At 47.0% G+C, this 24,042-nt stretch overlaps 1 protein-coding gene across 4 annotated transcripts in view; it reads right to left on the bottom strand.

Annotated features, from left to right (window-relative positions):
* The window catches only part of TBC1D5 (TBC1 domain family member 5), a 1,391,198-nt gene that overhangs the window by 162,388 nt on the left and 1,204,768 nt on the right, over window positions 1-24,042 (bottom strand). The gene's annotated exons all lie outside the window — the stretch shown is intronic.

Below are 24,042 nucleotides of genomic sequence, written 5' to 3'. Positions count from 1 at the left end.
ACAGTGATGTGCACTTAAAAATGTGTAAAGAAAAAAATCTAGGCAATAGTACTCCGCAAACTAGAAGCAGCTGGAGGAAGTTTTCTTTATGTAAAGTACCTTAGGGCCTCACATACAAAACATTTTTGCATTTAAAACCCCTCTTTTTGGTAAATAAGAGAGTTTGTGTATGGTAAAACGCTTTCTGAAATGGACCAAGTCCACTTAAGGATTCAAAAAATGATTGAGTGCATCCCTTTTTCCTTTAAAGAAAACTGTCTCAATTAACAAAAAAAAACTGTTATTTAAAAGCAATCAAAGCCATGGCGGTCTGCTGACCCCCAACAGGCTACCATGTCTGTGACTGTGGTCACTCTTAGTGGGTCGCAATTTGCAACCTACCTCTTTGATAGTTATGCAGTAGGTTGAATTGTGACCCACTACGATTCAGAATTTTGTGAACTAACCTATTCAAATTTATTTGCAATGCATTGTAAATTAACCCCTCGGGTGCCCAGGACAATGTGGTCTCGTCCCAAGGTGCCACGGAAGTAACCACCACGTCATGGTACCGGCTCTCGGGGAAAGAGCTAGCGCTCCCCGGAGGGCCCAGACCCCCCCACCCATGGGCATGGATGGAAGGAGAATCGTTCCCCCTTCAACCCCCAACCTCCCCTCCGTGTCATCTGATGAGCTCAGCTTCCAGCATGATCGGAAGAGAAATGCAAAGTATTTCTGTTCCGATCACTGGTTGGGGGGCAGGCAGAGGCATGAAAGGAAAGGAGAGGCATGAAAGGAAAGGAAAGGCATTTCCTTTCCTTTCATGTTTCTTTGAGCATTTCTGCAGCCCAATCGTGAGGCGGTCGGGCTGCAGAAATGCCCACAGGACACCAGGGATGATTTTTTTTTTCTATATTGGTAAGAGGGGAGCGACCCCTTGAGCAAGGGTCGCTCCCCAGGGGAGCAATTTTTTAAAGGGCTTTTCAACACCCCCCCCACCCCGGGGAAGACCGGCCTATTGTAATTAGGCCGATCTGCCCCTGGTTGGGGGGGAGGGGGGAGAAACCTCTAGACGCCAGGGATTTGTTTGGGGGTTTTGTTATTGTTTACACGTGTGGAGCCACCCCTGGGGGTTAGGGGGGGTGGAGCAAATAGTTTTTAGGCCATTTCTGCCCCCCTTGGGTGCAGATCGGCCTATTTTTATTAGGCCAATCTGCCCCAAGAGGGGCAGGAACCACTATACACCAGGGATTTTTTTCCAGGTCAATTTCATGCAAGGGGAGCGACCCCTTAGGCAAGGGTCGCTCCCCTGGGAGGCAAATTTACGAAGTCCAGTGTATTGGCACTGGAGTTCAGAGGGTCATCTCTGCTCATGCAGGGATGCCCTCACACACAGGAACCTGCACCCTACCCTCTTGGCTAGGCGAGCCTGCAATAGGGGTGACTTAGTGACCTGGTGCAGTGACCAACAGTGAACGGGTGCAAGCACCTTTTCACGCAGGCTGCAATGGCAGGCCTGCAGACAGTTTGCATGGACTCCCATGGATGGCATAATACATGCTGCAGCCCATGGGGGACCCTTGGGTAACTAAGTACCATATACTAGGGACTTACAGGGGTACACCAGTATGCCAATTGGGGTGTAAAGGGTACCAAAGCAACCAAATTTGGAGGAGAGAGCACAATCACCGGAGTGCTGGTTAGCAGGATCCCAGTGAAGACAGTATAAACACACTGATAAACAGTCAAAAAGTAGGGGGTAACCATGCCAAAACAGTGACTTTCCTACAGCAACCCCCAAAAACGGTTGTACATCTGACACTTAGTTACCTAGACGTACTGCTGCCTCGCTGTTGCCATTTGGACACCAAGACATGATTTTGATTTGCGAAAAAGTCAACTCAGCCTTTCATCATTCTGATGTCAAAAAGTTGAATACCACTGCATTTGGTAACCGCAACAGCGGTTACTTCCAGCTCTTGGAAGCAGTAAAACTGCAGCATCATGAACTAATTATAGAAAACTACTCCATGTTTCCATTCACAGCCTCATATCAAGCATAGCAAACCTGGCTGCCCAACCCTAGTTTACGTGAAACATACGTGAAAAAAACGAGTCACGCAAACTGGAATTAACATGCAGGTTATTTCCACTCAGTGTGATTACCAGTTTTTCTGCATACAACATATCTGCAAGCAGTGGTATCTCCTAAGTTTCCGCATTTAGGTTAAAGAACAAGTTACTTCCCTTCGGTAACGATTTATCTAGTAGAAGCATATTCTAGTTGATCCAGAGTGGCGTCTGAGGAAATTCTAAGGTAAGGAATCTGCAACTAGAAGTCTCTATCAGATTGTTAAGTTACTTCTAAATCCAGAGCCCCAACCCTGCTCTGGGTACCTGGTATATCTGGGTGATACTACAGCTTGAAGTTTTTCTACATGCAGTGTAACGTTTCCCACACTAAGTAATGGGGAAGGCCAAAGACAGGACCCAAATGTTCCTTCTGCACAAGAGAGGTAGTTGTCATGTAGTAGATCCTGTTTAGTTTTAATGGGTCTCAGGAGTTTAGCTTAGCTTTCTAGATTGCAGGCCTTTGCCCCAGTCACCTAGCGACTTTTAACCTATGTAGACGGCTCTGTTTCAGCCTATTTATTTTATAATTTCTTTTAGGATGGCTGCCTTTGTTTAGAGTTAGAGCAATGTTTTGTTTTACGTTATCAGTGCCACTCTGTGAACGCGTCACTATCAGTATCAAAATTAAGTGATGTACTTAGGTATTCACATCATGTCCCTTTCCCACTTACATGTGACAGGAACATAATGTACTTTTGGTAGGAATTGTTTACATAGTTGGTGCCAAAAGCCTGTTCCCTTATCTATTGTTTGGGAACATACCTGCGCCAGGGGTCCTACAAGATCTGTATAAATACATCTTACACTGACAGCGTTATCAGAGGGATGCCTTCCAGATGCTATCGATGCCATTTATGCTGCACGTCGCCTTGATGCAGACCCAGCCTCCGTGTCACAACAGAGTCTGACCTAGACCTCATTCCAAGGTAGCGAGGGTCGGGGGGTGCTTCTCATGGACATGGTACTGGCAGATAAGGTTTATCATACCTAGCTCCCATTAGGTTAGGGATTACGTTCTCTATGCTAGGGATTTTACATTTCATGTTATTTACAATCATGCTTTTTTTATTATGCATTATCCTAATCATTGCAGCACATGTATTTTATCGTAGATTGCAGCCTTTTCAATAAATATATTACAAACTCTCCTGCATCTTCTTCATTGCCTGTGCGTGACAGACTGCTTACTAACGCAAGAAAAGGGTAACTTCCGTTCCACCACAACTCCTCTGAGATGTTGCATCCTAGAGTCCATGCGTAAGACTGCGGGAAATCACCTTTTACAGTTTGGGTTTTTGGTGAGTTACTGCTTGTGAGCCGGGAGGGTTGAGCCCACAGTATTGACCTATTGTAGGATTTGCCTAGTCGCCTAAAAACAAAAGTGCTGTCATCCCTAAACCAGCCGTCTCGCCTAGGAGCGAGAGTCCAACTACACCAGCCATATCAAAGTACTACCAAAATGCATTATTAATGTAAATGGTGAATAAAACATAAATGAAAAAACTTAGCACCTTTTTTAAAAATATGTAAAAATCCTGGTCAAAAACATGAGCATGAAATTGCAGATACCATCAACAATGATTCATGACTTTAACACCACATCCGTTAATGAAAAAAAGAATCACAACTTTTAATGCTTAAAATTTGCACTTGAGCACAAAAGCTCCTGTGAACTTTCAAAACAATCCTCAATTAGACATTTCAACAAAGCAACAAGAAACACTAAAACACTATCAGCTGCGGTGTACCATCTCCCATCCAGCCCCTAACTTCCCCATAGTCTGTCTAAAGTAACCCAGGACCAGCAGAAACTGTTCACTTTTCTTTGCAGGTGTGTGGCCTGATCCTTGAAGCTGAACAGTATGTGGGGGAGCTTCTGAGATGTCTGAGGGGTGCACAGGATGTGACCACTGAGAGGATGGTGAAGTGGGAGGTGAATGGCTGGTGGTACTGCTGGTTACACAACATAAGGGATGTCTGTGGATGCAAGCACACCTTGCTGTAAAACATGTGTATGTTCTAATATTGCAACATTACCCTGAAGGATGTCACGCGAAAGGGTGACTCCGCATGGCCCACATGCCTTATGGCCCGGTGGCCTCTCCTCTGCCAGGTGTCGTGCGTGGTATATTTGCTTCAAACATATGTCCCTATGTGCCTGTTTGCGTTGCCTCACTGCAGGAAGGACCTCTGCCTGTAGTTCAGTCAAAGGCTGAAGTAAGCGTTCACTCCTGGTAGTTATGCATGCACCACTTGGCTGCTGTGGAGTGGTTCCACTGCTCCAGCAGTGTGCAGTGCCTGGCTTCCACGACAGCTACTTGTTGGCTTATCTGCAGTAGTCTCTGCACTACTGGTCAGTGGTGGTCTGTGCTGCATGACCTACAGGTGGCTCCATCTCCTCTACAACATCCGAGCTCCACGGCTCAGTACCTTGAACAGCAGTGTCCACGAGAGTCTCAGAATCACACTCCGGTTCTTCTGCGTTGCTTTGCTGGATCAATGACAGGCAGATACGCCATCCATGATGAGGGGTACAAGCTCAGATACAGCATCCATGTTGATGGGCACAGATGCAGATTACAGCATCCATGGTGAGAGGCACAGGGGCAGATCCAGCATCCGTGGTGACGGCACAGGGGCAGATATAGCATCCGTGGTGACGGGCACATGAGCGTATACAGCATCCATGGTGACAGGCACATGGGCAGATACAGCATCCATTGTGACGTGCACAGGGGCAGATACAGCATCCATACTGACGGGCACAGGGGCAGATACAGCATCCATACTGACGGGCACAGGGGCAGATACAGCATTCATACTGACGGGCACAGGGATGGATACACCATCCATGATGAGGGGCACAAGCTCAGATACAGCATCCATGGTAAGAGGCACAGGGGTAGATACAGCGTTTGTGGTGACGGGCACAGGGGTGGATATAGCATTCATAGTGACGGACACAGGGGTGGATAAAGCATTCGTGGTGACAGGCACAGGGGTGGATACAGAATTCGTGGTGACAGGCACAGGGGCGGATACAGCATTTGTGGTGATGGACACAGGGGTGGATACAGCATTCGGGGTGACGGACACAGGGGTGGATACAGCATTCGGGGTGACGGACACAGGGGTGGATACAGCATTCGTGGTGACGGACACAGGGGTGGATACAGCATTCGGGGTGACGGACACAGGGGTGGATACAGCATTCGTGGTGACGGACACAGTGGCGGATACAGCATTCGTGGTGACGGGCACAGGGGCGGGTACAGCATTCGTGGTGACGGGCACAGGGGCGGATACAGCATTCGTGGTGACAGGCACAGGGTTGGATACAGCATTCGTGCTGACGGGCACAGGGGTGGATACAGCATTCGTGGTGACGGGCACAGGGGTTGATACAGCATTCGTGGTGATGGGAACAGGGGCGGATACAGCATTCGTGGTGATGGGCACAGGGGCGGATACAGCATTCGTGGTGATGGGCACAGGGGCGGATACAGCATTCGTGGTGATGGGCACAGGGGCGGATACAGCATTCGTGGTGATGGGCACAGGGGCGGATACAGCATTCATGGTGATGGGCACAGGGGCGGATACAGCATCCATGGTGACAGGCACATGGGCGTATACAGCACCCATGGTGACAGGCACATGGGCAGATACAGCATCCATGGTGACGTGCACAGGGGCAAATACAGCATTCATACTGACGGGCACAGGGGCAGATACAGCATTCATACTGACGGGCACAGGGATGGATACACCATCCATGATGAGGGGCACAAGCTCAGATACAGCATCCATGGTAAGAGGCACAGGGGTAGATACAGTGTTTGTGGTGACGGGCACAGGGGCGGATAAAGCATTCATAGTGACGGACACAGGGGTGGATATAGCGTTTGTGGTGATGGACACAGGGGTGGATAAAGCATTCGTGGTGACAGGCACAGGGGTGGATACAGAATTCGTGGTGACAGGCACAGGGGCGGATACAGCATTTGTGGTGATGGACACAGGGGTGGATACAGCATTCGGGGTGACGGACACAGGGGTGGATACAACATTCGGGGTATCGAAAATTATACGCAAGCATTGGTCTCTGCTCTTAATGGACGATACACTTAAAAGGGGCATTTCCGAAAAACCGAACATCATTTTCAAAAGGGGTACCACCTTACGGGACCATTTATGTCATAGTTTCTTACCACCTGAGGTTAGAGATACTTGGTTGCCCAAACCACCCCCTGGTACTTATAGATGTGGCCACTGCAACATTTGTGGATATATCAAAGACAAGACAGTCAAATTTCAATATAACACTTCTGTTACACATGTACTTAAACAATTCATCAATTGTAATACAAGCTTTGTTGTTTATTGCATTGTCTGTACGTGTGGACTTATATATGTGGGTAGTACAATTCGACCACTTAAAGAGAGGATTCAAGAACATCTTAGAGCCATACGCACCTCTAACATTAATTACCCCTTTGCCATTCATTACAATGAGGCACATGAACATAGGGAACGTCTAGACATCACCATACACGGAATTGACTCGCTCAATAGAACACCGCGAGGAGGTAACCGTACTCTGGCCCTTAGACACCTGGAAAGTAGATGGATCATTAAGCTACGGGCGGCAGAACTAGGTCTTAATGTACAAAAGGACTTGCATGTGTTTCTATAATTGGATTCACTTCAGCTTGTGATTCATACCTTGTAGATCAGGTCATGTTTTTGACTTTTGTCTTGTTATTTGACTAACACACTACACGTGACAGATAGGTTAAACTATCTGGCGTCTCCTTCCTTTTTTCCCCACATTTTAAGGAAACACTAATGTACGTACCTCCTTTGTTGCTATCATCATTTGTGTTGAATTCTATGGCATAATTGTTGCAATTCTCTAAACTGTGGAATCCATCTCATAATAGATATTATATTTCAATGGTATGTTAATACCATCCTGTCTGTATTATGATTCCTTGTAGTTCATGCTGTCATTCAATTTATTGACTATTCTCTTACTGAACTTGCTGGTGTGTGCTGTAACGTTTAGCTTGTGTCACTATGCCCTGTTGTTTTCTTTATATATGTAACTCAATATGGTAGACTTGCATTTAATACTTTGCTAATCTTTATTCTGGACTAGTAAATACATCTCTCCTCTCCTATCTTTTGATATCCTTCTGACATATGAGTAGAGGCATTTCAACTGCCCTTTCTACTCTATTTTCTCCTCCACGACACTACATGGTCGGAGTTCTGAGGCGCGCATCACCTCATACCCCCAAGATGGCGCCCAGTAACACGCTTCTACCGTTTTCTTACAGATTCACCGCATTGCCCTGCAGTTAATTCAGTCCTAGTCCTTCTTTTATTTCGGAGGGCGCGTTCATAATACGCTGCCACTCCAGCATTGAACGGGGTTTCTGAATGCAGGACGAGCGTTACCATACGCTGCGATAAAACTTTACAACCGAGGATTTCTCGTACCTCTATTTAAGACATACATCATATACAGGTATTTAATTTGGATGTCGGTTTTGCTGCTGGCACGCAGTTTTCTTCGTTTGACCAACAACCAACTCATAGATTCAGTGACACATAATGCCATACTGAACACGGTCGCTTTAGTTTTTTATATTTTAAATGACTTTACTAGTAACTTATAGGCACCTAAATAAGTTCCTCTGTTTGTTAGATCTTTTTTAATGGGTTTTATTGCGGGTTTATAGAATTTCTCCTCTCGATGGACATATGTTGTAAATATTTAGCTGCCCAGAGGGATCTCTTGTGATAGCTGTTTACATATGTTATATATATACACAGGGTTGGGTCACAGTTTTACTTTCCTTACGGTAATTTAATTATTCCCATACTTCTCCTTACTTTGTAGGGGCAATTGAACCCTCGCCGTTGTTTGGATGACATACTCTAACCCCCCTTACGGCGTGTCTCATAATCTGGGTAGGTCCTGTTGCAGTTTGCTGACTGCCATTAGTGACTTTCTAGGGTTTGGACATTTACCTTGTCATTTATTGATTCTTATTGCCTTCCTGTTCATTCTTTCTTATAAATACAGGTTAACACTATATGCCACCCCAGAGGCAATAATATCGATGGTCAGCACTTTACCTATATTATATTTTCTGAGGTATTTCATGGTCCCTTTCTTATTTCCTGGTCATTACGTTTTCTCGTTCTCTTTTAACTGGCCTACTATTTCACTTCGTTACGTCGTGTGCATCAAGAATAGGTAACATCCACACACGCGGTGACTCCATGTATCTGATTCCCACCATCCTCTTCTCTATTCTATCTTATAGATATACTTTAATTTCTCAACTGAAATTGACATCTGTTGTATTGTTTAATTATCTAGTGGACTAATTTTTCCTAATGTTTGTTTGTGCACACAACTTTTTAATATGAGGACCTTGGTGGTGCATCTCTTTTTTCTGTATATTACTAAATTCATAGTTGGATGTGTGTACACACTCACTGTCAGCAAATGTATATATATTTCTTAAAAACAGATCCCTTTTCATTTTGTTTGCAGCCTTGAAAAAGTCCAATAGGACGAAACACGTGTTGGCTGTTTTCTGTTGTTTTCATATATGGATTTATGTACTTCTTGAACCAGTACATCACGCCTTGCTTACGAAAGAATAAACCTTCGTGTGAAATTTGGACTTCTACGGACTACTTTTTGTATCTTTGAGTGCCCTGGTTTTGCTTTCTTCTTTGCACACAGCATCCATGGTGACGGGCACAGGGGCGGATACAGCATCCATGGTGACGGGCACAGGAGCGGATACAGCATCCATGGTGACGGGCACAGGGGCGTATACAGCACCCATGGTGACAGGCACAGGGGCAGATACAGCATCCATACTGATGGGCACAGGGGCAGATACAGCATCCATACTGACGGGCACAGGGGCAGATACAGCATCCATACTGACGGGCACAGGGATGGATATACCATCCATGATGAGGGGCACAAGCTCAGATACAGCATCCATGGTAAGAGGCACAAGGGTAGATACAGCGTTCGTGCTGAAGGGCACAGGGGCGGATAAAGCATTCATAGTGATGGAAACAGGGGTGGATATAGCATTTGTGGTGACGGACACAGGGGTGGATACAGCATTCATGGTGACAGGCACAGGGGTGGATACAGCATTCGTGGTGACGGACACAGGGGCGGATACAGCATTCGTGGTGACGGACACAGGGGCGGATACAGCATTCGTGGTGGCGGATACAGCATTCGTGGTGACGGACACAGGGGCGGATACAGCATTCGTGGTGACGGGCAATGGGGTGGAGCATCCATGGTGACAGACACAGGGGTGGATACAGCATTCGTGGTGATGGGCACAGGGGTAGATACAGCATTCGTGGTGATGGGCACAGGGGTAGATACAGCATTCATGGTGATGGGCACAGGGGTAGATACAGCATTCGTGGTGATGGGCACAGGGGTAGATACAGCATTTGTGGTGATGGGCACAGGGGTAGATATAGCATTCGTGGTGATGGGCACAGGGGTAGATATAGCATTCGTGGTGATGGGCACAGGGGTAGATACAGTGCTCATGGTGACGGGCACAGGGGCCGATACAGCATCCATGGTGACGGGCACAAGGGCAGATCCAGCATCCATGCAGACAAGCAATGGGGCGGAGCATCCATGCTGATGGGCAATGGGGTGGATACAGCACCCATGCTGACGGGCAATGGGGCGGATACAGCACCCATGCTGACGGGCAATGGGGCGGATACAGCACCCATGCTGACAGGGGCAGATACAGCATCTGTAGGGACAGGCACAGGGGCGGATACAGCATCTGTAGGGACAGGCACAGGGGCGGATACAGCATCTGTAGGGACAGGCACAGGGGCAGACACAGCATCTGTGCTGATGGGCACAGGGGTGGATACAGCATCCATGTTGACGGGCACAGGGGCAGATACAGCATCCATGGTGATGGGCACAGGGGCAAATACAGCATCTGTGGTGACGGGCAATGGGGTAGATATAGCATCCGAGGTGACTGGCACAGGGGCGGATACAGCATCCATGGTGACGGGCACAGGGGCAAATACAGCATCCGTAGTGACGGGCAATGGGGCGGATACAGCGTTCATGGTGACAGGCACTGGGGAAGACGCAGTAGTTGGACTAATTATTCACAACCAGCCCTGCATTAGTGATGCTTACCTGTGTCTGATAATAAACACAAGTTGCTGAAACACTGAAGAGCAACATTTACAAGCACCAAGGCTAGCCTTGGATTTTGTAACCTGTGACTGCAAGTAAAAAAAAAAAAAAATGTTTAAAGTATTTATTTCAGCATGTTGTTAGTATACATGTTAGTAGGCATCCATTGGCTTGGTAATGCCTCCTTCCTCTGCAACTGCTTCAAAGCCCTCAATGGCAATAGGGTGGATTATTTTTCAACGTCTTTCCAGGATTAAAAGTCCTACTCTGGTTGGTCCACCACCAGCTGGGGAGGGTCGCGGCGGAGTTATACCTCATTCACCTTGTGTTTGGTATCCTGAAAATGTTTACCTCTACCTTTGGCACTAGTTGTCAGTCTCATCAGTGTTTTAAGCATTAAAACTGGCCTGGCTCATTGGGACACAGGCCATGGTGAATTATTTTGATGCTTGAAGCAATGTACACCAGAGCAAGTTGCAGGACTGATATGGATTGTGCAATCTAAAGTGCCTACCCTCTATGCCAGTGGTTCTTAACCTTTTGACTTCTGTGGACCCCCACTTTATCATTACTGGAAAGTGGGGACCCCCCCGCCACTGAGTCATTACTGAAGCCGGGGACCCTGGCCGTAACATGGCTGATGATCTGAACCACAAAACAATGCACAAAAAAATAGAGAAACAAGCTTTCCAAACACATATGCAAATAATAAAGCATTTTATTTAATTTGCGAATACAAATAAAATTAAAAATAAATTATATATATATATATATATATATATATATATATATATATATATATATATATTTTAATAAGAAGGTTGTAATTTTTCTAAATTCAACTGAAGCCACACATCGTCCACACTATATCCTGTTTGATGCACCTGCTCTGCTCCGTCGAATCAATCGGAGGAGACTCATTTAATTCTCCAAATTCAAATTCATTGACATTTAAATTAAGTGTTAAAATGTTCAATTGTACATTTAGCCACTTTATTAATTAATTTATTAATCTGCTAACATTATTTAATGTTCTAAGCCGTCGCGGACCTCCAGGGTTGGGAACCACTGCTCTATTGCATGCGGGTGGAGGTCTGCTGCCCGCTGCCGTAGACTGGCGACGTCGATGGCTTCCAATGGAGGATGGAGCTAGTCCAGCGCTCGCGCGCACTAGGTGGCAGCAGGATATGACGAACTTCCTATTTATACAGATTACTTCCTGCCCATTTGCCAATTTGTGCATGCCCCGACTTACTAGCCGGCATTTCCTCGTGTGAATTCACCGGCTGGTAAAAACGCATGTGAAAACTCTGAGAGGGGGTCAGTGCTTAATTTGTAAACGAAATGGTGCTAGTGCCCAAAGCTGTGCTCTGAAACACTCGGCTGGAGCAATTATAATATGTGCGCACGCGAATTCCCAAGGCTGTGTAGTCCTACATCCACCTTATTTGTCTTTAGTTCGGTAAAATACACCCCATTTTCCTTTATCTAACTTCTGCAGGTTCCTGCTCTCTCCCCGTGTTATTTTTAGCTGGCTCTTTAAAAATGTCCTGTCTCTTGGTCTCCGTAAAATCTATTGCACATAAGTAAGTGCCCACTCCCAAAAATAAGTGCCGGTGCCCCCCACCGGCTCAAATTAAGCACTGGAGCGGGTACACACGATAAATCCAATTTCATGGCGCCTGAGTAAAGCTTGGAATAGTGGGCCTCGAGGTGTGATTTACCGATCACAAAGGGCACTCTGGGTGTGGAAGTAAGGTAGGGACACCAGACACTTCATGGGGCCACAGAGGTCGAACAATCCTAATCTTGGGCACCACTCTTCAGCTCACTAAACTCAAACTTGAAGGACTAAACAAACGTGTCAATTTAACAACACTTTTAAAATGAGCCGCCTTGGGGCGGCCTTCCTCTTTTGGCAGAAGTGATCACCCCGCTCTAGACAAGCATGTGCAATGCAATAGATCTCGCATATTTCGAACAAGTTAATTGTCATCTTTTGACAACAGCGTCCTCGAGCAAAAAAAAACACAAGTGGAAACTGAGAAAAACGACTTAATAAAGTTAGCTTTAAAAAATAAAACTACAAGTTTGTGCCTGCTGGGTGCGTTTTTGCCAGTCACAAGCCTTCTGTTTGTGGGCACTGAAAGTTAAAAAGATAAAATAGTACCTCGATCACGTCGGGAGCAGCGGATGGTTACTAATTAAGTTGCATCAATTAGTGCACACACAGAGGAACGGAAATGATGCCAGACATGCCTTGACCAATTAGGAGGCTGTAAAGAAGAGCGCCAGGCAAGCCAACAAATTGTGAGGCCTATACTGAACCCAAGTTGGTGGCGAAGGGCCGACAAAGAATACGATCACCTCCCTGTCCCCCCCCACCCCCCCCAACACCACCTCTGGTGACCAGGCTATAAGGATACACTGGAAGGACCCTTCCCTCCCCCTGCTGAGGAGCGACAAATTGGCTGAGCAGAAGCAGATCTGAAAATGGAACTTTTCACTATGAGAAACGCAGCGCTACGAAGTGCCTTCATGCCAGGTAGCGCTTTTCAAACCTCCTCAGTACGTTTATATTACGCTTGCACTTTACAGACGTCTGCCCCCACTGGGTAGGACTGCCCCCCAGTCACTTGTGCCTCTAACTTCAGGACGGTATAGGACAACCAGACCTTGAGCCCCATTTTTTTTTGCTGAAATAGGAGGAGGACTATATTTTTACATCTACGGAGTGTCACGGAATGACGGCTCTTCTCAACATCGGAACGCAGAAGAGGCCCTCAGAAAATAAAATGTGTTTTTTAGAACCAGCATCACGCGTCAGTTAAACAGCTTTCTTGTAACAACTGCTAATTAGCGCTGCTTCGGAACAGCTAAAAAGTGCATCTCACTATTTTCAGTGAAACCCCCCTCCCCCCTCCCTAACAACTGGGACATAAGTCAAATTTGCTGAAATCTGCCGGGACAGCTTCTAGGAAAATAGGGACTGTCCCGGTAACCTTTCCAACGCTGCCCCCGCACCTCAGATCCCGTCCCTCTGACTTTACTCCATATATCACCCCCTCCATCCCCCCGCGCAGGTCTTTCTCCCCAATGTCTTAGCATCCCTCCCTCCTAGGGGTACACTTTTCCCTCCTATCTCTGACCTCACTGCCCTGCAAGAGATCACTTTATCCCGGTGAATCGTGTTGATCCAGGTGGGTGTCAGTGTTTCGCACAGGTTGGTGCCCCCCACTGGGGGGTATTGGCTTCACTTACAACAAGGCTGGATTGTGTCGGCTCTTTTTTCTGGTGTTTGTGGTTCGTTTCCTTTTATGTAACTTGGCCGCCTCAGCTACAAAGCTCTCTAATGCTCCAGGATTACGTTGGCGCTACACAAAACCCCACAAATAAACAAAGGAGCAAATCACCCAGCAGGAGAGGACAGGAGGTATTAATATGGCAAATGGTGAATGTGAGACAAAATGTCACAACAACATCTAAAGTAAAGCAACATCGCCACCTAGTGGAGGAATAAGGATAAGCATCGATCCAGTTGAGTGTTCGGCAACTCAAATTTCTATTTTTTTCTTTTTAAACGGACCATCCGGAAAGGTCAATTTTAAAGCGTTTGAGAATGTGTGTATCGATGTACATTATAAGTTACTTATCCTCAGTAACACTTTTTCTGGTAGAGACCATTTTCTGATAGGGACGTCTAACTGCAGATTTCTCACCTTACAATAGATACCCAAGCATCACGAGAAAGCACACTGTTTCCACAACAAACTATCGAGACGGGCTGAAAAACGCCCCGTAAAGGCTCCGGATCCGCATTGGAAGCGCGGCAAAGAAGGAGCAGAAGCTGGTCCGTCCGGGAGGGGGTTATGTAGACTTGTCAAAGTCACACCTGGTGGAAGATGTGGGTACAGAGATGCCCTCTTCCAACGCGCAGACGTGCTGGGGGAAAAGTTTCCGGATCCAGTCTGACGATTAGGGAGGATTCTAAAGAAAGGGATCTGCGGCTGGATGTATCTTTAAAATTGTCCAGACAGTAGTGTTTGGTAAAAATGTGCAAGGATGCTCACATTGCTGCATGACAGAGTCTAGGACAGGAGCTCTGCTGGAGCAAACCGGAGTGGGGTTCTGTGTGACGAAAGCGGGGTCCCAGGGAGCGGGCGATAGAAGTGAGAAATTACCCTGGGCACGGGAGCCCCTAAGCAGAGCTTGGATATGCCCCGAGCAGGACATCTGTGAGGGTTTTATTAAGTAGGAGAAGAGGCTCTGTGGGAGCGACTCCCAGCAGAAGCACATCTGTCAAGACGTTCGTCGTGACTGCCACAGAGGGCAACAGAAGACCCAGGATTTAGTCACCCTGCTCACCATCATGGGAAAGTAAGTCCCTTCCTTAGTCACCACACTAGGAGGCGAGACTAAGACCTTGTCTAGGGAGGTGTCCAAACCACGGACATCTGCCTGTTCCTCGTACCAGTTACCTCAGGATCTTTATACGGATCCTCAGATCCACCCCTATCATACTCCTCGCAGAGCCTGTTGAAGAAAGGAGGTCCTGGCTCGGACTCGGAAGGTCCAGTTCTGGTCGACGGCAGAGTCGACGCCAATCAGCTGCGCATTGGTGTTGCACATGATGATGGGGACGCAGCTGGCATGTGGCACTAGCTGTGCCAGGAACAAGGCAACTGGAAAGAGCTCCAGGGAAGTCTGCAATCTCGTGATGGAGCTGTTCTGGATCCGGAAGCAGCAGGCCCAAACAGCACAGAGGGCAGACCCACCAACAGGAATCCAGTGGGGGCACAGGATGAACCCATGGGGTTCGAAGGGGCTTCAGAGGGAAGTTAATGGCCTCATAAAATTCACGTTGTTGGGCAGAGATAGCTTTGGGAAACTCAGGAGAGCGCAGAGTGGACCCAGAGGCAGGCTCCGCATGGGAGTGGGGCCTAGAGCGACACTGTTCCTGGGCCTTACCCACTGACTTAGATCAGTGCGGCGAAGCTGATGAGCGCTCCACTTCTTGGACTGGCTTCTCGTGGGACTTACCCGACAACTTCAAGTGTGATGGCGAGCACCAGGAACGGCTCCACGAATGGGCACGGGACCTTCCTTGCAATCAGGACCTGGAACACAGCAGATGTGGCAGATGCCGGGGGACAATGAGCTTTAAGGAAAGCTCCTGTAGTACCTTCTGGTTTATGGCGGGACAGTCTTCACAGGCTTTGGAGTCGTGCTCTGGTTCCATGCAGCATATACAAACCATATGGAGTTCTGTCACAGACATCTGTCTGACAGGAATCACAGGGTTTACATCCCACCAGATTTAGGGGGGACATTCCTAACACCCCGGGAGACAACGTCTCAAAAAGACATGCCAAAACATCAAAAGAAGTTGTCCAAAAAGTGGACAGAGGAAGGTCTTTCTAGATCTGCGGTGATGGCGCAGAAAGAACTGATGTCAGCGCACTGGGGTGGCGCCTCTATAGGCACCACGCACATCACGGAAGAGGCAGAGCTGAACAACGTCACCCGCAGCACGCAGAGATACTGCTTGAAAAGCGGACACCTGGGGAATATTCTAAGGTAAGGAATCTGGGGCTAGAAGTCTCTATCAGATAGATATATATATATATATATCAGTGACATGGGGGCGGTGAGGAATCTACAGGAGGATTATGTATCCACACGAAGAACAAGTTACTTACCTTCGGTAACGCTTTTTCTGGTCGATAAAGTATCTGACCTGTGGATTCCTCACCTTTTGAATATCCCCATGCATCAGCATTCCACTGAAACTTTTCTTCATAACTCTCCCATGTCGACAAGGATGTCACAAAGCCACGGCTCCGCACGCGACTCTGAGGCGTCATCGGAGCCATAAGAGGCCCTAGTCAACGTGCTGATTTCAGTTTCCTTCCATTTTTTTTGTGCCTTCGAGGCTAATGGGTGTAACCAACATCACGAAAAGCACATCTTATGGAAACCTATATTAAAAAAACCTTACATATATACAAATCCTGTATATCACATGCAAAATATATACACAAATACAAATAGGTTTCTTTTTAGTATATACAGACAAGGAACGAGAAGGCAGGTGGGTCTGTGGGGTATCCACAGGCAGATACAGTATCCATCAGAAAATGAGTTATCGAAGCGTTCTTCTGATCTCATTTACTTGTGGATTCCTCACCTTTAGAAAATAATCCCTAAGCAGTACCGCACTCTGCGGTGGGTGCCTGTCTGCTTATACTAAAAAATCCTGCAATACAGAACGAGGAAAGTGACCGGTCCTCCTCACAGTCTAAGCAACAGTGCTTCGCAAAGGTGCAGAGGGAGGTCCAAGTTGCCGCTTTACAAATGTCCACCACTGGTACACACCTAGCCAAGGCAGAAGTGGAAGACTTAGCTCGAGTGGAATAAGCTCTAATATCTTCAGGAGGCTCTTTATTCACCATGGCGTAGCAGATCTTTATGAACAGGATGATCCACCTGGGCAACGTCCTCTTGTGCACAGCCTTGCTTTTCACTTTGCCAGTGTAGCCCACAAACAGCTAATTGTCCAGCCGGAGATCACGTGTTCTGTCATTACAGAAGCTCACAGCCCTATTAGGGTCCAAGCGATGAAGACTTTCCTTCTCCTTAGAAGGATGGGGAGGAGGATAGAAAGTAGGAAGCGTGATAGACTAACCCATGTGGAACAGAGTACCCACTTTTGGTAGGAAAGCAGCCCTGGTTCTCATTACCAACTTATCTCCATAGAAAGCCATGAAGGGAGGTTTCACCCTTGACAATTATAACTCACAAACACATCTAGCCGATGTTATGGCAACCAAAAATACAGCCTTAAACATGAAAAGTCTTAAAGGACAACTATGGGGTTCAAATGGAGTACCCATAAGGTAAGTCAGTACCAAATTAAGATCTCACTGAGGCATGATACAAGGAGTGGGAGGGTACTTATTAGTAAGTCCCTTAATAAACCTTAGCAGTATAGGGGACTTAAACTGGTAAGGTTTGTCGGGTAAACAAAGGAAAGACGAAAGGGCAGACAAATATCCCTTAATTGTTGCAACTGCACAACCTTGCTGCACGAGGAAAGGTCAAAATGTAAAATATCAGACAAATGGGCTTTCAAAGGGTCAACTGAATTTTCTTCACACCACTTAAACTTTGCCCATCTGCCAGCACAAACCGACTTGGTGGAGTGTCACCTGGCCCATAAAATAACATCCACTACGTCTGGGGGGGGAGGGGGAAGAGAAAAATAACTCAGGTTGCCCCTTTTAATCTCCAGGCATGTGTGGTGGGGGGGGGGGGGGGTGTAGAACCTGCTCCTGCGACTGTGGGAGGAGGTCTTCCCTGAGAGGAAGATGGAGCGGAGGGCACAGTGAGAGTTGAAGCAGGTCTGTGTACCCCACCCTTCTTGTCCAATCTGGGGCTATTATTATGACTTGGGCCTGGTCTTGGCGAATATTCCTCAGAACTCGAGGAATCAAGGGTATGGGGGGGTTAACACGTAAAGCAGCTGGGAGCCCCAGTCCAATTGACACGCATCCCCCAATGCTGCCAGCATCAGATACAGGAGGCTGCAGAATGACGGGCAGTGTGTGTTCTCGTGAGTGGCAAACATGTCTATCTGAGGGGTCCTCCCTTGCCTGAAAATATGTAAGCACTACCTCTGGATGGAGACACCACTCGTGATTGGCTGAAAAATGTGGTCTGGGACTGTCCGCACGTACGTTCAGAACTCCAGCCAAGCGATTTGCTACAATGCAAATCTGATAGTCCTGAGCTCAGGGACCAGAGTCGTAGAGCCTCTCTGCAGAGATGATACAAGCGTACACCTCCCGGTTTGTTTACACACCACATTGCGGTAGTATTGTCTGAAAAGACCTGTACCAACTGATCGCAAATGGAAGGGGGGGGAAGGCCTTGAGAGCCAGACATATTGCCCGGAATTCCAATAAGTTAATGTGTAACAGCTGTTCCTCTGGAGACCAAAGTCCTTTGATCTCCAGATCCCCCAGATGCACTTCCCACCCTAGAGTAGAGGCATCCGTTATCACCGTGGCCACTGGAGGTGGAGGACAAAACTGCTTCCCTTGTGATAGATTGCCATCCACATCCCACCAAGGAAGATCGTCTGCAGTGTCTCTGAAGATTCTGATTGACTGAGATCTCCATTGTGTTGAAACCACTGCGTGCGGATGCACCACTGGAGGGCCCTCATGTGCCAGCGTGCATGGGTGACCACCAGAATGCAGGAAGCAATCAGACTGAGCAGGCATAAGACCTTCAGAACTGGAACCAGCACTACGTTCTGAAACATCGGAATCATAGCCTGAATGTCTAGAATACTCTGCAGAGGAGGGAAGGCACGATTCACTGTAGTGTCCAGTACTGCTCCTATGAACAGGGTGGACTGAGAGGGCTCCAGGTAAGATTTGGGTACGTTTATGAAAAATCCCAGGTTGTACAATAACTGAGAAGTCATCTGCAAGTGATGCAGCACCAACTTTGGAGACCTGGCTTTGAGCAACCAATCGCCCAGGTAAGGGAATACTGGTATTCCCCCCCTTCTGAGATGTGCTGCAACCATTGCCAATACCTTTGTGAAGACTCAAGGTGTGGAAGTAAGACCAAACGGAAGGACCGCAAACTGGCAGTGTTGTGATCCCACCATTATGCAGAGATACTGCGTCCAGAATGGGGATGTGAAAATACACATCCTGCAAATCGACTGAAACCATTCAGTCTTCTTTGTCCAGTGCCAACAGCACCTGTGCCAGTGTCAGTATTTTGAATTTTTCCTGTTTGAGGAACCAACTCAAAACCGTGAGGTCTAAAACAGGACATAAATGCCAATCCTTCTTGGGAATCAGGAAATAACGTGAATAACATCCCTGGCCCCCTTCCTGCTCCGGAACCAACTCCACTGCACCTTTTAAAAGTAGAGCTCAGACCTCCTGTTGGAGTAACAAAAGATGTTCTTCTGAACATAAACTTTGTTGGGGAGGTAAAGAAGGGGGAAACTCCCAGAAGGGTAGGGCATATCCATTTTCTAAAATACTCGACACCTGTATACTCAAAACATGTAATGAACCTTCGCTGTAGTTGAAAATAAACCAACCTCACTCCCATTGGTAAAGCATGCGCCAAGATGCCGGAAGTAGGGCTGCTTCCCTGAAGCATTGGCCAGGGAGAAAGAGGAGGAGGACGGCTGATGGGTAGGTCCACGCTGCCTTCCCCGGCTTCACCCTCTGTAGCTTCTATATAGAGGGTTCAACTGCTGTTGCTGATATTGCTGTCTTCCTCAAAAGAAAGAAAATCTGATGAATCCTCTGAACCTCCAACATTGTCTATAATCTTTTGGCTGCGACTGGAGTCTCAGAGATCGTGCCGTCGCCTTGCTCTCTATAAATCATTCCAAGGCCGAGTAAGCTTTTGACCAAAACAACTTTGACCCATTGAATGAAAGATCCAACAATGTTGTTTGCACAACGGGCAATAAAAAAGATCCCCGCAACCGTGCGTGCCTTCTAGAAACCACTGAGGTCCCCATTGCTCTCGCCACACAGAGTCAGCAGAATCCAACCCTGACTGAATGACCTGGCACACAGCAGCCTGTCCATCATTTAAAAGTTCCACAAAATGGCCTTGAACATCGTCCGGCAACTTTGGGAGTACCAACTAACTTAGCCCAGTCTATTAAAGCATGCAGGTAATGACCCAGCAAATACGTAGCATTTGTTGATTTTAATGCCATACTGCAAGACAAAAATACCTTTTTTGCTGACTGTTTCATTCTCTTTCATTCTCTATCAGCAGGTGATGAATGAAACGACGTAGGAGTGAATTTGGAAGACCATGAGGCCTGCATAACCAAACTCTCAGGTGTAGGATGCGAGGTCAAAAACAGTGGGTATCCCAGAGTCGGCTTGTACCGTCTTGCAATCGGCCGTGACACAGCAGCAAACAACATAGGTGTCTGCCAGATATCCAGAATTGGTTCAGTCAATGCCTCACTAAGAGGTAATAATGACACAGAAGTAGACGAAGATGAATGCAAATCTTCTGTTAGGAGATTTGACTTCAGTTCAGTAGTGGGTAGAGGCAATTCCAACATTTCCGCAGCCTTGTGTATGACAGAATGATAAGACAGAACCTCAGGTGGAAGGATACCCTTAGGTGATGACAGTTCCCATTCAGGGGAAGTATCTAGCCCACTTGCTCTGTCCAATCCCTCAAAATCAGGGTCCATCTGAATTATCTCCCCCTCTTCAATATCATCTCTACCCAAAGTATACTGTTCCTCCTCTAAAAGTCTCTGAACTTCTCACCTAGATCTCTGCTTCAACACCAGCTTTGGAGAAGACTGCAATGGAGCCGGTGGCACCGGTAACGGCACAGAGGAATCCAACCTAGGCGCCAGAGACTTAGACTTGGAACCTGAGGCATTGGTACAAACGGCAAGAATGGGCTTTGTTGGAACGACGCCGGGAATCTAACTGGCGGGTAAGATGATGGACCCACAGGGCCTGCAGGTGCACCAGATGCCCTGGTAAAGATACCATACATTACATTCAGAAAACTTGAGGGATCAGTCCCTGGAGTTGGAAATGCCAGGTAACTCTGTTCCTGTGGAGGCATTACTGAGGGTTCATTCTGTACTTCTGGCTCTCGATCGGGAAGCGGTGAAGTCGGGGCCGGAGCCGTACTCAGAGGCGATGTCGGTGTGGGCTCTGGAGATGGAGAAGGACCTCTTTGGCGAACCCGACTTTGGAGATTCAGCCCTCGAAGAATGGCGCCAAGAAGAGTGATGCTGCTTCTGCTTCCTTTTTTATGATTTAGAAGAATGGGGCGTGGGCGACTTCAATCGAGACCGTGACTTCCGTTGAACTCTTTTTTCTTGCCTGGCTTTGGCCATAAGCAGCCTCCCCTCTCGCTCCTTCAGTGCCTTTGGATGAATCTTTTGACATGACGCACAGGTCTCCACGTCGTGATCAGAACTTAAGCACCAAAGACAATCGTCATGTGCGTCAGTAATGGACATTTGACCTTCACATTCCCTGCATGGCTTAAAGCCCAACTTCCTAGGAGGAGGCATCTCTTCGCGCAGCAAAGTATCAGAGCAGAAACTATCTAAGAAGTCTACAATGTAACTTCGAGAACTAGCAGGAAAACCGTTGAGCATCAAAGGCGCAGGAAAAAAGGGAACTGACATCAGCACACAGACGAGGTCTCTTATGGCTCCGATGACATCAGATGGAGTCGCATGCAGAGCCGTGGCTTTGTGACGTCCTCGTCGATGTGGGAGAGCTATGAAGAAAAGTTTGAATGGAATGGTGGCTCATGGGGATATTCAAAAGGTGAGGAATCCACTGGCAGATGTATCCATCAGAAATATCATTTTTATAGGTTAAGTAACTATTACTACCGCTGGATATATCTTTCTGCAGAGTCCTCACCTCAACGATGAGTCTCAAAGCCTTACAGTTTCAAGGAGATGAAACAAGTAGTGCCAATTAACCAAGTAAGTCATTGAGCACCACCCTGGCAAATCATCTGCTAGTGAGTGCTAGGGCTATGAGACAGTAATGTTTTACAGACAGTGAGGAGGACCATGTGGTTGTCGGGATGATTTCAGCTATCAGAATGCCTCTGGTGAGAGCGGTGGAAGGAACCAATGTCCTAATGGATGGCCATGAGTGTACTCTAGAGGGTTTCTATTTGCCAAGGAACATTTAGAGGGTGTCCTACACAATGATACATTTGGCCGGGTCATTGGAATAATGTGATTCTACCGAAGCAGTGTTTTCTGCATAAAGTATAATTTGTGCATTGGCTGAAGTGTGTAAACCAATAAAGAGGACTGTCTCTGCCAGGAGTGCTGAGCTCTCGGACAGCCCCTAAATTTTTCATATTGCTGATGGAGATGGTTTGCAGGAGAAGCTAGGTCCAGTGAGCGGTTTGTTTTGAAACATTCCAAGGAGGAGTTGGCCATCTCTTTGAAAAGTCACTTGTCACTAAAGGGTATTTCCATCAGAGTGGTCTGGACATCACCTGAAAAACTAGTTGAGTGCACTAAGGCATGGCAGCTTAGAGAAAAGGGAGTGCCCGTGGACTGGGTTACACTATCTACTAAAACCAATCCGAATAAATTGCTTTGCAGCATTAAAACAACCATTGAATAAATCCGGAAACAGCTTCTTCATGTGCTCAAGTAGGCTAAATCTTCCACTATAGACAATTTCCATAAGGCATGAGTATAGCAGCGTGGGCGGAGTATGGTATTCAAAACTACTAACAATGACGTTTTCTGCTGCAAAAACTTTCTGATCAATGTCACCCAGTTTCTTAAACTCCGTCTTAGTGGGCTTCAGGAAAGGAATTGTGGTTCAGTTTGTAAGATGAAGAACGAACTATCAATCTTTCGGGTAAAACATGAAATCAAAAAATGTTGGATCGCCCAAAGCCGGCCCGTGGTGCCTGGCAATCGATCTGTGGACTGCTGGGCTTCAGAGTGGCTTTTCTCACAAACCAAGACAGGTTCCAGTAACACCTTAATACATTGGAGCAAGGGCATTGCAACTAGAGTAGTAGTTTCCAAGATGTCTGGCAAAATATTAAACTTTAGTTCCTCAGAGGGCAAAGTCAAATCCAGAGTTGCTGCAGTTTTACACACCAATGTGGTAAAAGAGGATATTTCTCTGTCGGCGTCCCAGAGGGGTGAGCGATGTTCCCTTCTGAATAGGTATTAAGACCACCATCTATAAAATAAAGCCAGAATCTTAGTAAGTAGGAGGACGCATGCTGCTGCCTCAGTATCATTATCTGGTGTGCGCCAATAACGGTTATCCTTGTACTTACCTCCTGGTGAACTAGTCTGGGATTACTTGCATTCTCCTTTAAGGGGGACATAACCTGGCAGTCCAGGTTGGATTGATCCTACTGGAGCAGGACCAATGATGATTTGCACATGACATGGTCCAGTCTAAGGTGGCACGGTGGGCAAAAAAGCATGGGTTGGTATGCAGCAGGGTAAGTACCAGTAGCTAAGATTAATTTAAGCATTTTACCCATCACTTTTTTGTTTTCCTCAGAGCAGTCACCAGGTGCAACAGGTAAGCCCTGGAGGGGGCTCCTGCTTACTATGCCATAAGGCTTAAGCTATACCTCACTGATGATTCCTAACTAGGCGGAAATTGATCCAGAATTTTTTGTGCTCTCTTTTAGAGGGCATCTGGTGTGGAAGTTCAGGCTGGACTGTTCCTACTAAAGCAGAAATAAGAAAGATCTGCTTATGGCTGGCTCCTGTGAGTTGGCATGGCTGGCACAAAACAGTAGCCAGGATGAGGCCCAAGTATTTATCCTTGGCTGAGATTACTCCACGCATTCCGCCCATCATTTCATTGTTTTCTATAATTCTTAATAAACATTGGTATGGCATCTGAGTTAGTGCCAAAATATTCCTCCATCCAGCCAAATCTCTGAGCCCTGGGAAAAAACTCTCCGTCAAGGCAATTTTTGACCTTCCTTTGTGTCATCTGGATCATTTCAGCGAGCTTCAAGGGCAGCGCCAGCAGCGACTTGAAGCACAGCACTAGGACCAGCTCAGGGTACAATGTCATGGATGGAGCCTGAAGAACAGGGGTGGGCATCATTGCTGACTTGTTTCTAGGTGACAAAGTTTG

Source organism: Pleurodeles waltl, chromosome 10, assembly GCF_031143425.1.
Source record: "Pleurodeles waltl isolate 20211129_DDA chromosome 10, aPleWal1.hap1.20221129, whole genome shotgun sequence".
Classification (NCBI taxonomy): domain Eukaryota; kingdom Metazoa; phylum Chordata; class Amphibia; order Caudata; family Salamandridae; genus Pleurodeles; species Pleurodeles waltl.
The sequence above is the reverse complement of the archived record's forward strand: the minus strand, read 5'-3'. Positions and strand labels throughout refer to the sequence as shown.